The following is a 14,607-nucleotide window of genomic DNA, read 5'->3' on the forward strand; positions in this document are numbered from 1 at the left end:
GCTAGTTCTGATGTAAGTCTTGCTGGGTACATTTGTACTCACGTTTGCTTAATTTATATTTTTGCAGAGAGACTTCAGTCTCCCTAGTAGTTTCACATGGACTTTGACGTTTAGCTTGTTACCTCAGCTACGATCTTGTGCCCTTGGCAAGATCTGGTAGATAGTCAGACTTCTCAACCTTTTTCATTTGTAGATGTCTGTACTCAGACATGTTAAGCTCCCGCATGTGCTTTGACTTGTATGCTCTGAATGTTGGGTCATGAGACCCATGTTTGTAATATCTCGCTCTTCGGAGCCTAATGAATACATACTTTGAGTCATAGAGTCATGTTGTGATGCCATGTTGTATTTACACATATCGAGCGTATTGTGTGTATGATTGAAATGCTTGGTATGTGTGGGATCCGACAACCTAGTTGTCTATCCTTGGTAGCCTCTCTTATGGGGAAATGTAGTCTAGTGCTTCCACTGAGCCATGGTAGTCTGCTACAGCCCGGTTTACCGGAGTCCTCTTAGCCCAGTTGCTACTGCTCCGGAACACTTAGACTAGCCGGCATGTGTCCTTCTTCGATCCTGTGTCTGTCCCTTCGGGGAAATGTCACGCGGTGTCTTTCGGAATCCTGTTAGCCTGCTATAGCCCGGAATCCCGGAGTCCTGCTAGCCCAGTTACTACATCCTGAATTCACTCGTTGATGACCGACACGTTCGTTGCTAGGTCATGTATGAATGTCCCTGTAAGTTAGTGCCACTTTGGGTTCACGACTAGTCATGTCGGCCCGGGTTCTTTGTCATATGGATGCTAGCGACACTATCATATACGTGAGCCAAAAGGTGCAAACGGTCTCGGGCCAGGTAAGGTGGCACCCGTGGGAATACCGTGCGTGAGGCCGCAAAGTGATATGATGTGTTACATGCTAGATAGACGTGGCTTAGGATCGGGGTCCTGACACCCTTCTACGGTTGACGGGTGCGGGGTTGTGCAAAGAGCAGGTCTAGGAGCCAGCACAAAGATCGTTTACCCAGGTTCGGGCCGCGAGGATGCGTAAAACCCTAGTCCTGCTTTGGTGTATGTGTTTGAGTGTTCTTGAGTTCTTGAACTAGCTACAGTAAGTGTCTAGTCCAAAAGATCTGAATCCCTCTCCTGGTCGCCTCGGGCCTCCTTTTATAGATAAAAGGGGTTGCCACAGTGGCACACAGGAGGTGGAAAGGTGTACAGTGGATGATTCTATCCTGTGGCACCATCGGACAAACGCATTTAATGCACTGCCGACGTGCACCTCTTGCTTTATCGAGGACGGCAAGGAAGCTCGTCCCAGCTGTCGCCGCCTCGCCGGGCTGCGACGCGCGTCCGAGGTGATGAGGCGTTGTAGCGCCACGTTGGCTAGCTGCTGGGCTGGTGCGGTGGCGGAGTCTTCACGAAGATCTGCATGCCACCACACAGGTGCTAGCTGAGTCGGCATAGAGGCCGCACGCTGCCATGCAGGTGCCTGCCCAGCTGGTTGAGCTAGCAGCTGCATGGGAGCGGCGGTGTAGTCTTGGCAGACGTGGGCCTGGCCGCGGCCCCGTAAGTGTCTTCGGCAAGGGCCTTGCCGCGGCCCCGGCAAGGGTCTTGCAGTGGCATCGTGGTCGTCCCCGGCAAGGGTCTTGCCGGGGGTCTCGTGGATCTCCTCGGCAAGGATCTCATCGAGGATCGTCGTCTTCTGGTCCTCATCTGATCTTGTGTGTTTATGATCTTGACAAAGATCTGTATGACACCACAGAGGTGCCTCCCGATCCTTTGCTCCAATGTGGTTGTCGGCGGCGTTGGAACCCTCGGGCTCAAGGGTGGCTTGCTCTGCTGGCGTCGGGCAAGTTGCCCAGCAAGGTTCTTGCCGGGGTTGCGGAGGCTGCCCCGGCAAGGATCTTGCCAGGGAGCCCACCTCTCCCTCTTGCCCTTTGTGTTTCTTGGTCTTGGTGTTGCTCTGCCCGTCTTGTGCCTTTGGCTTCCCTCTTCGGCCGTGCTCAGTGTGGCCGCGGGCACGGCTCTGACTGCCCGTGCACAAGTAAAGGGGTCAAAAGGAGAGCCCCTACTTTTGTACACCGACAGGAGCCCCCGGGCTTGGGCCACACATAAGCGCAACACGTTGTTGGGCCGGGCCCAGAACGGTGCGCGGGCAGGCAGGGCGGGATTTTTACCGTGGTAATTTTTTCGCTCGCTTGCGCTTCCCCACGACCTGCGTTGAATGCGCGTCGTGGAGGGTCGTGCGTGACGTGGGGGCATGCATGGGGTGGTTCTCGCACGCATGCGTCACATCACAGTAAAGAGGCGGCTCACGCCTTCCCCATAAGAAGAGGAAAACACAGAGGCGCGGCTCATTTACTGAGTGGACCCGGGTCGCGGTCTTCAAGGCGTCCGCGCCCCAAAATCACGGGGTGGAGAGCGGTCGCCTCACCTGTCCCCTCAATTCCCGCTTGCTCGCCACATGCCCCCATGCCCCCAAGGTGGCAGGCGCTGGAGGCGGGAAATCGGGCCGTCGCTGATTGGAGTAGCGGGTCGGTCTCGATTCCCTGCGCCCCCGATGGCCGGATTGGTTGAGTGGGGCGGCCAAGCCCCGACCCCGCCCTTTTATAAGAAGGGGGAGGGGGATGGAATCCCACATTCTTTCATCATCCATCTCCTCCCACTTCGGCTCCTTTCTTTCATCTGTCATGGCGAGAGGGGGCGCTGGCCCTTCGACGGTGGCGGCGAGGGTCTCTGCTCGACAGCGCGTCCCTCCTTCCCAAGAGCTTGCGGCGGCGGAGCCGGCCACGAGACAAAGGGGGAGGGGGCGAGGCCGAGGTCGTCGTGGCGCTCGGGGAAGAGGGGGACGGGGCGGCGCACCGGCCTTGCCCCCGCCAGCGATGCCTCCCCCAATGGAGGGCCACGTCGGGGACCAGCCCTGTGACTTCCTCATCAGGCTGCGCCGGCCACCGCGTCGTCGTCTTCGTCTCCCCACTCCATTCGCTCGGGAGATGGAGCTCGACCTGCCACAGACCCTCAGGTTGCATATGAGGGGCCGCGGGAACGGCGGCACGCGGGTCGACGTCGACTTTCCCGCTCCTCATGTCATGTACCTTCATCGTGGATGGAAGACTTTCGCTCGTGTCCACAGCCTGACTGCGGGGCTCATTCTCTACTTCAAAATAATGGAGAATGGCCTTCTCTCCATCAAGGTCTTCGGTGATCTTGGAACTCGCCTAAAGTGCTGCGTGGAGAGCTCCTCCGATGATGAAGACTCCTCCTCAAGCGGGAGTGACGAGGAGGACAGCGACAGTGACGACGAGGGCGTCGAGCGGGGGGACGCCGACCTCGACTCCGACTGACCGCGTCGCCCCTCCCTCGGCCACACGCCCTGCCGAGGGCCTTCCTCGTCAAGCTCTCCATCGGCGCGTTCCCCGTCGCCTCCTTGGGCGGCTGGCGTGGGAAGGCCGGAGAAGACGAAGAAGGCAGGTGGCGGGCCGTCAAGTCAGAGTACGCGGGCACCGACGCCTTCGTCGCGTATTGTTGGCCCGCTGCCTCATCTTTCGGCTCCTCTCCCGGCGTCTTCTACTGCTCATACCTCGCCTAGGCGTTCTTTTTGTCCTCCTGCTATCTTGTTCCATCTTCTAAGGAGAGGGACAAGAAAGGTATTACGGGCATCTTATCTCTTTTTAGTTTGTAAGCCTGCGGGCATTTGTTACATTTAGAACTTGTAATCCCCTTGCTCATGTTTTTCGTTCCGTATGGACTGTACCTGTATGGGACGTTTTTAATGAAAAAGGGTGCTTGTCGGGTTCTTTGTGCGTGAGCGAGGCCCATGCCAAGGAGTGAATCCTTGTTATTTTTAAGATAAACATTGTCGCCCGGCAACAGGCCTTGCCGTCCCCTTACTTCATGCAACCGTTCTCACGCTCTTGGCAGAGGCAGGGGTGAAGTAGGGTTAGGCCCTTCGTTTATTTCCCTGCCACCGCGACTACGACCCAGTTCCGACCCAGGGCATAGTTCTCAGGTACAGGAAAAAGGGGGAGCATGGCGGCCTAGGAATAAAGCGAGGTTTCATACATCTCAACTCCATACGGGAATGCATAATAGGGGATAAAAGACTTATCTGGATCTGCAGCCCCCGACAGCCTTGGCTTGCCGTGGTTGATTCTTGTGTCTGCAGCCCCCGGCAACCCTGGGTTGCCGGCTTGTTCTCTTTCTTCCAAACAGCTCAGCGGGAACGCCCATGTACCCTGCGAACCAAAGAGGACGGAAAGGAATAGAAAGACGCACACTCGACCTCTATGCTAGGGGTTAGTCGCTGCTAAGCACTATCAACCCTAACCGAGGGAGAGACTTGACCTAGCATGCATGCTAGAACTTAGGGCGCCAGCGCTTCATTTATTTATGCTCATGGTCTGCGCCTGGCTTTGTACAGAGGGTTACATGCCTTGCCTGCAAGGCTTGTACAAAAGGTGGTTTGCCAGGGGGGGCAACCGCGCCTTACGGGTAAAACTTGCGAAGATGTTCAATATTCTAGGAGTTCCTCACTGGAACAGCATCTTCGGTCTCCAGGCGGACTGCACCGGGCCTGGTGACTCGTATTACCCGATAAGGGCCTTCCCACTTCGGCGTCAACTTGTTGGAATTCTTGGCCGATTGAACGCGCCGAAGAACAAGGTCGCCTTCCTCAAAGCTTCGGGCATGAACCTTGCGGCTATGGTAGCGACGCAAGGCCTGCTGGTAGCACGCTGCTCTCACAGCCGCCCAAAGACGATCTTCCTCAAGGAGCGTTGCGTCATCTTGCCGCAATAGCTCTTGCTCAAGCTCGTCATAAGCGAGCACTCGAGGTGACCCGTATGTGAGTTCCATGGGGAGAACTGCTTCTGCCCCTTATACCAGGGCAAAGGGTGTCTGGCCAGTGGCTCGATTTGGCATCGTTCTGATTGACCAAAGAACCGCCGGCAACTCATCAATCTAGTGCCTTCCGCTCTTGTGCAGCCTGTCAAAAGTCTTTGTCCTCAGGCCTCGCAGTACTTCAGCATCTGCCCTTTCCGCCTAGCAGTTGCTCTGTGGGTGCGCCACGGAAGCGAAACAGACCTTGTTGCCGAGGTCTTGGATGTATTGCATGAAGGTGTGGCTTGTGAACTGCGTGCCGTTGTTAGTGATGACTCTGTTTGGCACACCAAAATGGCAGACTAGCCCCTTGAAGAACTTGACGGCTGATTGCGCTGTCACCTTCCTCGCTGCTTCCACCTCCGGCCACTTTGTGAACTTGTCGATTGCAACATACAAGTACTCAAAGCCCCCGACAGCGCGGGGGAAAGGGCCCAGTATGTCGAGCCCCCAGACCGAAAATGGCCAGGAGAGAGGAATTGTTTGAAGGGCTTGAGCTGGTTGATGAAGCTTCTTCGAATGGAATTGACACGCTTCACACTTGGTGACTAGTGCCGTTGCATCCTGGAGGGCAGTGGGCCAGAAGAAACCTTGCCGGAATGCCTTGCCGGCAAGGGCCCTCGACCCTATGTGGGAACCACATATGCCTCCGTGTATCTCTGCCAACAGCTCCAGTCCTTCCTCCCGGGGATGCACTTCAATTTCACACCGTTCGGCCTTTTCCTGTACAGGACGTCGCTGATGAACTCAAACATGGCAGACCGACGGGCTACTTTCTTTGCTTCTTCCTGCTCCTCAGGGAGTTCCCATGTTTGGAGGAATCGGATGGTATGCTGTGCCCTTGCTGGAGCCTGGGGCTCGACGGCAAGGACTAAAGGCATTTCCTCTGCCATGGGGGCAGCCGTCTCTACGGCCAGGGCTTGACGCCCTGCCGGAGTCGGTTGCCCCTCGGCAGGCTCAGGGTCCACGGCAACATCCTTGCCGGCGGGCCCCGGGGGCTCGGCGGGAAAGTACTTGCCGGGGCCTGATTTCCTTTGGTTATTCTGCTCTGTTGATGGTTCAACGGATGGTTGAGTTAACCGAAGCACAAAAGTACCTGGTTCCACAGGTAGTTTGAAGGCAGCGCGCTTCGACAGGTAGTCAGTGATGTCGTTCTCCACTCGGGGAACATGCTCCGCTTGTATACCGTCAAAGCGCTCCTCCAGCTTCCTCACCTCATCTATGTAGGCCTCCATCAACGGGCTTTGATAATATTTGTTGACTTTCCTGACGACAAGCTGTGAATCACCTCTGACGATGAGCTTCTTGATCCTGAGGTCTGTCGCGATCCTGAGACCGGCAAGCAACCCCTCGTATTCAGCAGTGTTGTTCGTGGACATCTCCCTGGGAAAGTGCGTCTGGATTACATACTTGAGGTGATCTCCGGTGGGCGCAACGAGCAGCACACCAGCACCGGCGCCTTGTAGCGAGAAAGCCCCGTCAAAGTACATAATCCAGTTGTGACTTGCTTCCTTGCCGGGGAGAGTGGTCTCCTAGATCTCTTCGTCAGGTGTTGAGGTCCACTCCGCAATGAACTCTGCCAAGACTCTGCTCTGGATTGTCGAAGTACTTTCAAACTTCAAACCAAAGCTCGACAGTTCCAAGGCCCACTCCACGATCCTCCCGGTCACGTCTGGGTTATGCAGTATCCGTTGCAATGGGACGCAGGTGACGATGGTGATTTCGTGGGCATGGAAGTAATGACGCAGCTTCCTTGAGGCCATAAGGAGGCCGAAGAGCAATTTCCGCACACCAGAGTACCTTGACCTAGCCCCCTGCAAGAGGGAGCTGACAAAGTAATCCGGGTGCTGCATCATCTTCTTCTTCTGCACCACTTCATTTGGTTGCGCGAGCCTCGTCCCGATGGTGTCAGACTCTGCCGGGGGCCTAGCCTTGCCGGCACCAGGCCCTGCCGGGGGGAGCTCTGGCTCGCCATCCGCCAGTCCTGCCATTGCCACTGCCTCTTCATCGACCTCCCTCTGTGCCACTAGCGTGGCGCTGACCACTTGATTCGTTGCTGCTAGATACAACAGCAATGGCTCTTGTGGCTTAGGCGCAACTAGTATCGGTGTAGAGGAGAGGTATTTCTTCAAATCCTGCAGCGCTGCTTCGGCCTCTGGGGTCCATTCCATTGGGCCCGCCTTTTTCAACATTTTGAAAAAGGGAAGGGCACGCTCAGTAGACTTGGAGATGAATCTGCTCATGGCGGCAACGCAGCCAATGAGCCGACGCACGTCCTTGATCCGCTTGGGCGCCTCAATCTGCTCAATAGCCTTGATCTTGTCTGGGTTTGCCTCGATCCCACGTTGTGACACAAAGAACCCGAGAAGTTTGCCGGACGGAACACCGAAGACACACTTCTCAGGGTTCAACTTGAGGTTAATCTTGCGCAGATTTGCAAACGTCTCTTCTAAATCTTGCACGAGTGTCGCCTTGTCCTTGGTTTTGACCACTGTGTCATCCATATAAGCTTCCATATTTGTATGTAGCTGGGGATCAAAACCAATTTGGACTGCTCTTGCAAACGTTGAGCCAGCACTCTTCAACCCGAAAGGCATTCGCAAAAAGCAAAATGTACCACATGGGGTGATGAATGCTGTCTTTTCCTCATCTTCTCTTGTCATGAAGATCTGGTGGTATCCTGAGTAGGCGTCGAGGAACGATAACAAGTCGCATCCGTCATGGAGTCAACAATCTGGTCAATGCGCGGCAACGGGAAAGGGTCCTTTGGACATGCCTTATTGATATCTGTGTAATCAATACACAGCCTCAACTTCCCATTCGCCTTGCGCACCACCACCGGATTGGCCAACCACGTCGGATGGAGTACTCCTCTCACCAAGCCTGCCGCTTCCAACTTCCTAATCTCCTCTGTGATGAACTCCTGCCTTTCCAAAGCTTGCTTCCTGACCTTCTGCTTGACGGGTCGCGCATGAGGACAGAGAGCAAGATGGTGCTCAATCACCTCCCTGGGAACGTCGGGGATGTCGGATGCTTGCCATGCAAACACATCGACATTCGCCCGCAGGAAAGTGACGAGCATGCCTTCCTATTTGCTGTCGAGGGTGGAGCTTATGGTGAAAGCCCCTCCCGTGCCGTCCTCCTTGACGGACACCTTTTTGGTCTCTGGTGGTGCAGCTCTGGATTTCTTGCTCTTGCCGGTGGACCTCTCTGGCATGTCCTCGACGGGAGCACAACACTCCGAAGAGGTGGGCTTGCTGGAGTGGGTGCGAGGGGTCCTGCCGGTCTTCTTCCCTCCCGGGGCTTCAGCGGCAGGAGCAAGTGCCTTGGCGGCAGTCGCTGCAACTGCTTCCCGGTAGAGTTGGTCGGTGCAGACAGCGCGTCCTTCTTGCCGGAGGGGACGGTGATGATGGTCATCGGCCCAGGCATCTTTAGCGTGTTGTAGGCGTAATGCGCCGCCGCCATGAACTTGGCTAGTGCCGGGCGGCCGAGGATCCCGTTGTAGGGCAAGGGGATCTCGGCTACATCGAAGACAATACTCTCCGTCCTATAGCTCAACTCGCCTCAAAACGTCACAGGCAGCGTGACCTTGTCCTTCGGCTGACTCCTTTCCGGGTTGACCCCTTGAAACGTGCCCGTCTCCTCGAGGTCTCCATCAGGGATCTGCAGCCTTTTCATCACAATGGGCGAGATCAAGTTCAGACCGGCCCCGCCGTCAACCAGCATCTTTGTCACCTTGAGGTTGCGTATCGTTGGTGAAACCAACAACGACAAACACCCGACCGCAGTTGTGCGATCAGGGTGGTCCTCGGTGTCAAAGATGATAGGCATGCTGGACGACTTCAGTGGCTTCTGAGCGTCGAATGATGGCTCCGCTACTATGATCTCACGCGCCCACTGCTTGAGCTGGCGGTGAGAGGTATGCAGTGAGGCGCCACCATCGACGCACATGGCCTCCATAGCTTTCTGGAACTCATGCTCGCCGGACTCGTCGTCCTCGTCTGATCATCGTCTTCTTGCATCTTGTCGCGGCCCCGAGCGGGCCTCTCTTGCTGGTTATCCTTGCCGCGGCGGCCTCCTTGGCCGCCACGCTTCTTGTCGCATCCTTCGGGACCATCTTGACCCTTCTCCTTGTCCGGCCTCTCATACTCGGCTTTTTGCTTTTCAGCAAGCAGCTCGACTTGCCGGCAGTTCTGGAGGTCGTGGCCCTTGGTGCGGTGGATCTTGCAGTATTGCTTGTCGGAGCCTCCTGGCTTGTCAGCAGCCGCCAAGGCTCGGCAAGCGGCGCACCCGGCAATTTCCTTGCCGGGGTCGTTTGCCTTGGCCTTCTTGGTAGCGCCGGTGTCCTCGGATCCCTCGACGGCAAGCACGACCTTGCCCTTGCGCTTTCTGTTGCGGCGCCGGCCCTTCTTCCTCGGGGTGGCTGTGCCTTCGTCTGTGGAGTCGGTATCCGCGTCGGCGTCCTCGCCAGGGTACTTGCTCTCCTCTTTAGCTCGAGCGCACCTATCGGCCAGAACATAGAGTTCGGCCACATCCTTGACCTTGTTCATCGCCAGCTCTTCACGCATCTTGCGGTTGCACACATTCTGATGAAATGCGCTAATCACGGCGGCGGGATGAACATCTGGGATGTTGTACTGCACTCGGCTGAACCTATGTATGTACTTGCGTAGGGTTTCACCTTCCTTTTGGGGGATGATATGCAAATCGCTTGCCTGGCTATGAGCTTGGTGGCCCCCGGTGAAGGCGCCAACGAACTCATGGCACAAATCCGACCAAGAAGAAATGGAATCCACCGGCAAGTGCATCAACCATGACATAACATTGGGTTTAAGTGCCAACGGGAAGTAATTGGCAAGCACCTTGTCGTCGCGGGCTCCGGTAGCTTGCATCGCGATGGTGTAGATGCTGAGGAACTCTGACGGGTGGGTCTTTCCGTTGTACTTTTCGCCAACGTCGGGCTTGAACGTGCGGTGGGAGGGCCACTGGAAGTGCCATAGCTCACGGGTAAAAGCTGGGCAACCCACCTCATAGGGTAGGCCGCCAGAGCCTCCCGGTGCTGGGTGGTCCGTAGTGGGTCCTGCCCTCCTATCTGACTGGTGGCGCGCGTTGTGCCAACGCTCGATGGTGGTTCGAGCGTCTTCATGGGCTCGCTCCCGAAAAACTTGGCGCTGATCGTGGTGGGTCCATGGGTCGGACGACGCTATGGAAATGTTATCACAAGTGTCATCACGACGGACCGGCACCCGCGGCGACGGACGTGGGGGAGGAGAGTGCACCGTGGCCCCAGCGCCTCCGGTCCTTCCACCACTAGCATGCGGTGGCTCGACGGAGCACCGGCCTGAGGGCCCCGCTGGTTGCGGCCCATATTTGTTGGCAACGCCAACGAGGCTCCGGATGGTGGCTCTCCACTCGTCGAGCTTCTCTGCAGCAGGACGAAAGTCGAGGAGCAACTGCGCGCATGCCAAAGCTTCGGCTGGCGTGGATGGCGGCGAAAGCTGCGTGGACCGTGACGTGCTCCGACTTCAAACCACGTTAGAAGGAGCTCTATCACGGCCTGGCGGCTATGCGCCATTTTCGCCAGCGTCTCGGCGTGCATGCTGGCCTTCTATGTCCCAGGACTCTTCCCGCGGCAGTGCCCAGGGTCACCGGCATGGTGACGCTGCTCATCGCGCGCGCACCCTAGGAGGAGCGCGTCGTGGGCGCCGGCGTAGGCATTTTGGAGGTCGTCGTGCCGCCTGCGTGGGCCCCTGCTCCGTCTTTGGATTTGGCGGCGTGCGGACCGTCGTCCCGTGCACGAACGATGCCGCTCGCCCGGCTTTGACTGCCGGAGCGATGCAGGTGTTCGTAGGCCGCGCCTCAGCTTCCGTCCGCGACCGCCTCGCCACTCGCCCGCACTGGTACGGGTCGTTCGGCTCCCGGCGAACCGATCGCCGTGATCGTCTTCTTCTTGGGAGCCATGGTGATCACGAACTGCTAGACCAACCGCTAGACCAGATTCTCAAAACTACGCGCCCCTACCTGGCGCGCCAAAGATATCGGTGGAAACGACACCTATAGTGTCACTGGGAACCCTTCTACAGTTTACGGGCGCGGGGTTGTGCAAAGAGCAGGTCTAGGAGCTAGCACAAAGATCGTTTACCCAGGTTCGTGCCGCAAGGATGCGTAAAACCCTAGTCCTGCTTTGGTGTATGTATTTGAGTGTTCTTGAGTTCTTGAACTAGCTACGGTGCGTGTCTAGTCCAAAAGATCTGAATCCCTCTCCTGGTCGCCTCGGGCCTCCTTTTATAGATAAAAGGGGTTGCCACAGTGGCACACAGGAGGAGCAAAGGTGTACAGTGGATGAGTCTATCCTATGGCACCATTGGACAAACGCATTTAATGTGCTGCCGACGTGCCCCTCTTGCTTTATCGGGGACGGTAAGGAAGCTTGTCCCAGATGTCGCCGCCTTGCCTGGCTGCGACGCGCGTTCGAGCCGACGAGGCATTGTAGCGCCACGTTGGCTGGCTCCTGGGCTGGCGCGGTGGCGGAGTCTTCACGAAGATCTGCATGCCACCATGCAGGTGCTAGCTGAGTCGGCGTAGAGGCCGCACGCTACCACGGAGGTGCCTGCCCAGCTGATTGAGCTAGCAGCTGCATGGGAGCGGCGGTGTAGTCTTGGCAGATGTGGGCCTGGCCGCGGCCCCGTTAGTGTCTTCGGCAAGGGCCTTATGCCGCGGCATAGTGGTCGTCCCCGGCAAGGGTCTTGCCGGGGGTCTCATGGATCTCCTCGGCAAGGATCTCGCCGAGGATCGTCGTCTTCTAGTCCTCATCTGATCTTGTGTGTTTATGATCTTGACAAAGATCTGCATGCCACCACAGAGGTGCCTCCCGAGCCTTGGCTCCAATGTGGTTGTCGGCGGCGTTGGAACCCTCGGGCTCAAGAGTGGCTTGCTCTGCTGGCGTCGGGCAAGTTGCCCTGGCAAGGCTCTTGCCGGGGCTGCGGAGGTTGCCCCGGCAAGGATCTTGCCGGGGAGCCCACCTCGCCCTCTTGACCTTTGTGTTTCTTGGTCTTGGTGTTGCTCTGCCAGTCTTGTGCATTTGGCTTCCCTCTTCTGCCTTGCTCAGTGTGGCCGCGGGCGCGGCTCTGACTTCCCGTGCACAAGTAAAGGGGTCAAAAGGAGAGCCCCTACTTTTGTACACCGATAGGCCGAGTGTTAGAAATGCGAGATTCGCTAAACCTTATACAGGGTAATGATCTGGGTGTGGAATGGATTGATCACCATACCGACTTACTCTCATCATTAGCTCTTGCTATTTGGAATGGTAAATCTGAGTGACTTACCCATAGAAGAGAGACGACGATATCGAGACCTTGTTTAAACCTTAGAATGGTAGGACGATTGACCCCTGTACAGGCAACCATTGCTAATCGTAGGTTATATGGTGAGATTTAGCCCAGACCCATTTCCTGTAGGAGAAACCACGAATTGTTGACCACCATGAGATATCGATAGTTGTTTAGTATTGGCGACAGACCTGTTACATGTGAAGACCCAGTCTTGGAAGAACCTTACTCTGATGAAAGGACACAAGAATTTGAGGAAAACGTTATGTACTTACCGGAAGAGCACCAATGATCGAGTTATTCTGAAGATACAAGAAGACCGTCATTGTCAATCCTAAGGATGGAGTACCTGAGTTTTGAGAAAAGTGTAACCATGCTTATAAGTGTGGTAGCACCCGAGACCTTTCCTATCAATGGATGTGCCGGAAGACCCCCACCTAACTTTTCTTGCTAACGTCTTCGAATCTCGAGGACGAGATTCATTTTAAATGTGGTAGGTTTGTAACATTCCAAAATTCTAAATTTTGGAATGTTATATTAAATATATAATTATGTTTGTTTGTTTGATTGTATGCTTGATTGTTTGGTTGAAAGTGAGTGGAATTTGAAACTTTGTGAAAAAAATCAAATGAGAGGGAATAAAAGGACTTTCCCAAAATTTTCTATTTGAATCCTTATCTAATTTTTAGTTTGAAGCTTGTCCAAAAAAAATCTCTGATAAAATAATAATATGAGAGGAGTAATATGACACTCCAAAAATCAGAGACAATATTGGACAATTTATTTGAAACTCAGATTCTATTTCATTTTGGAGTTATTGCAAAAAAATGTTTATTTAAAGTATTTTATTTGGTCTTGAAAATATGTTCATGTTTTAGGAATTTGTATTCTGAAAATTTTGATATACTATATGTATATAGAATATTTTCCTTTCTTTCCCCTTTTTTTTCTTTTCTCTCACTATTTAAAAAAAACACGCTAGCTAGCCACCTGTCAGGCCGAGGCCAAGCTAGCATCTCGGGTCCAGCCGGCCCATCCAGCCGCTAGCGAGGTCAGCGCCAGCAAGCACGAGAGAAACCAAGCGCTTGCCTAAAAAAATAGAGAGAGAAAACCCCAACGATGCACGATCTCTCCCCCATGTTTTTTTCTGATCGCTGGACCCCACCCTGTTCTTTATTCTTCTCCACGTACCCGTACATGCTAACGATGACGTTGCCGCCGCGTCTGATCTTCATGGGAACCCTATCCTGAGTCAACCCCTCGTCCAAGCCTCATGTCCTATAAATAGCCACGCCCCTCCTCTTCCGATTCCCCTTGAAACCCCTCGCCAAAACCCACCGTATCACACGCCCTCATCGTTGGGATCTCGCCAGAGTTCCCGTGGTTCATCGGTCGATTCCAACGCATGTAAGCATCTTTGAAACTTTTCCTTCCGTAGACTACTACCCCTCGTCGTTGCGAACCTCTTTGACATGTTTTTGACGTCCAGGAAGAACCGGAGCCACTGCCTCGAGCTCACAATGCCGTTGGAGTTCACGAAGTTCAACTCGACGCTACGCTCGACCCCGACGTCCCCTCACCTCACGATCCACAGAAAATCAAACGCCCTCGAACTTCCGCATCGCCTGGACATCCTCGCCGACGCCGCGGATGACCAAAGCCCCGCCGCCCACCAGCCTCTTCTTCTCTGCCACACCCGTTTCTTCTCTGTAAGCACGAACCGTCCTCTATTCACTCCTGTTGTTTTCTTTCCTAGATCGAATCGTTATGTTAGATTAGATCGGTTTAGTAGATCTTGTTTTTAGAACGGTTTTTTCTTTGAGGTTTAGTATGGTTCAGATCAAACCAGCCGGTCGGTTTTATTGTATAAAAACGCACGCGTTTTGTTAAGTTATCGCCCGAGCGCTGTTTAGTTATCGACCGCACGCCCCGTAGCCCCAGTTACAGCCCGCTATGTAGCTAGCGCATCATCTGTTTTTTGTTTTTTGTTTCTGTTTTTAGTTTTAGATTCGGTTTTTTTATATCTTTAGATCAACAACTCCGATTTTGATGATCCTTTTTTTCTACGGATTCACAAAAATCCCATCTATCCCGTCGACACAACGAAAAATATTTTTGAACTTTGTAAATTTCGAATTCAAACAGATTTGTTACAAACATTAGATTGCTAATAACTTTTATTTGAAAATAGCCTTTTGATTAATTCTTTTTGCTAGTGATCACTTGGTGTTTTGTCTAAACAGTAGGCCTTTTAAAATTAGTTTTTGTTTACTTTAAATTAGGATTTTAGGCGAAACAGTACTGTTTTATATAGTTTAGTGTTATTTTCTTTTTTCCTTAGCATTTAAATGTTTTTAATTAAAACTTTATGTCACTTTTGACAAATTTAGTTTTGTTTCTATT

Source organism: Aegilops tauschii, chromosome 5 (assembly GCF_002575655.3).
Source record: "Aegilops tauschii subsp. strangulata cultivar AL8/78 chromosome 5, Aet v6.0, whole genome shotgun sequence".
Classification (NCBI taxonomy): domain Eukaryota; kingdom Viridiplantae; phylum Streptophyta; class Magnoliopsida; order Poales; family Poaceae; genus Aegilops; species Aegilops tauschii.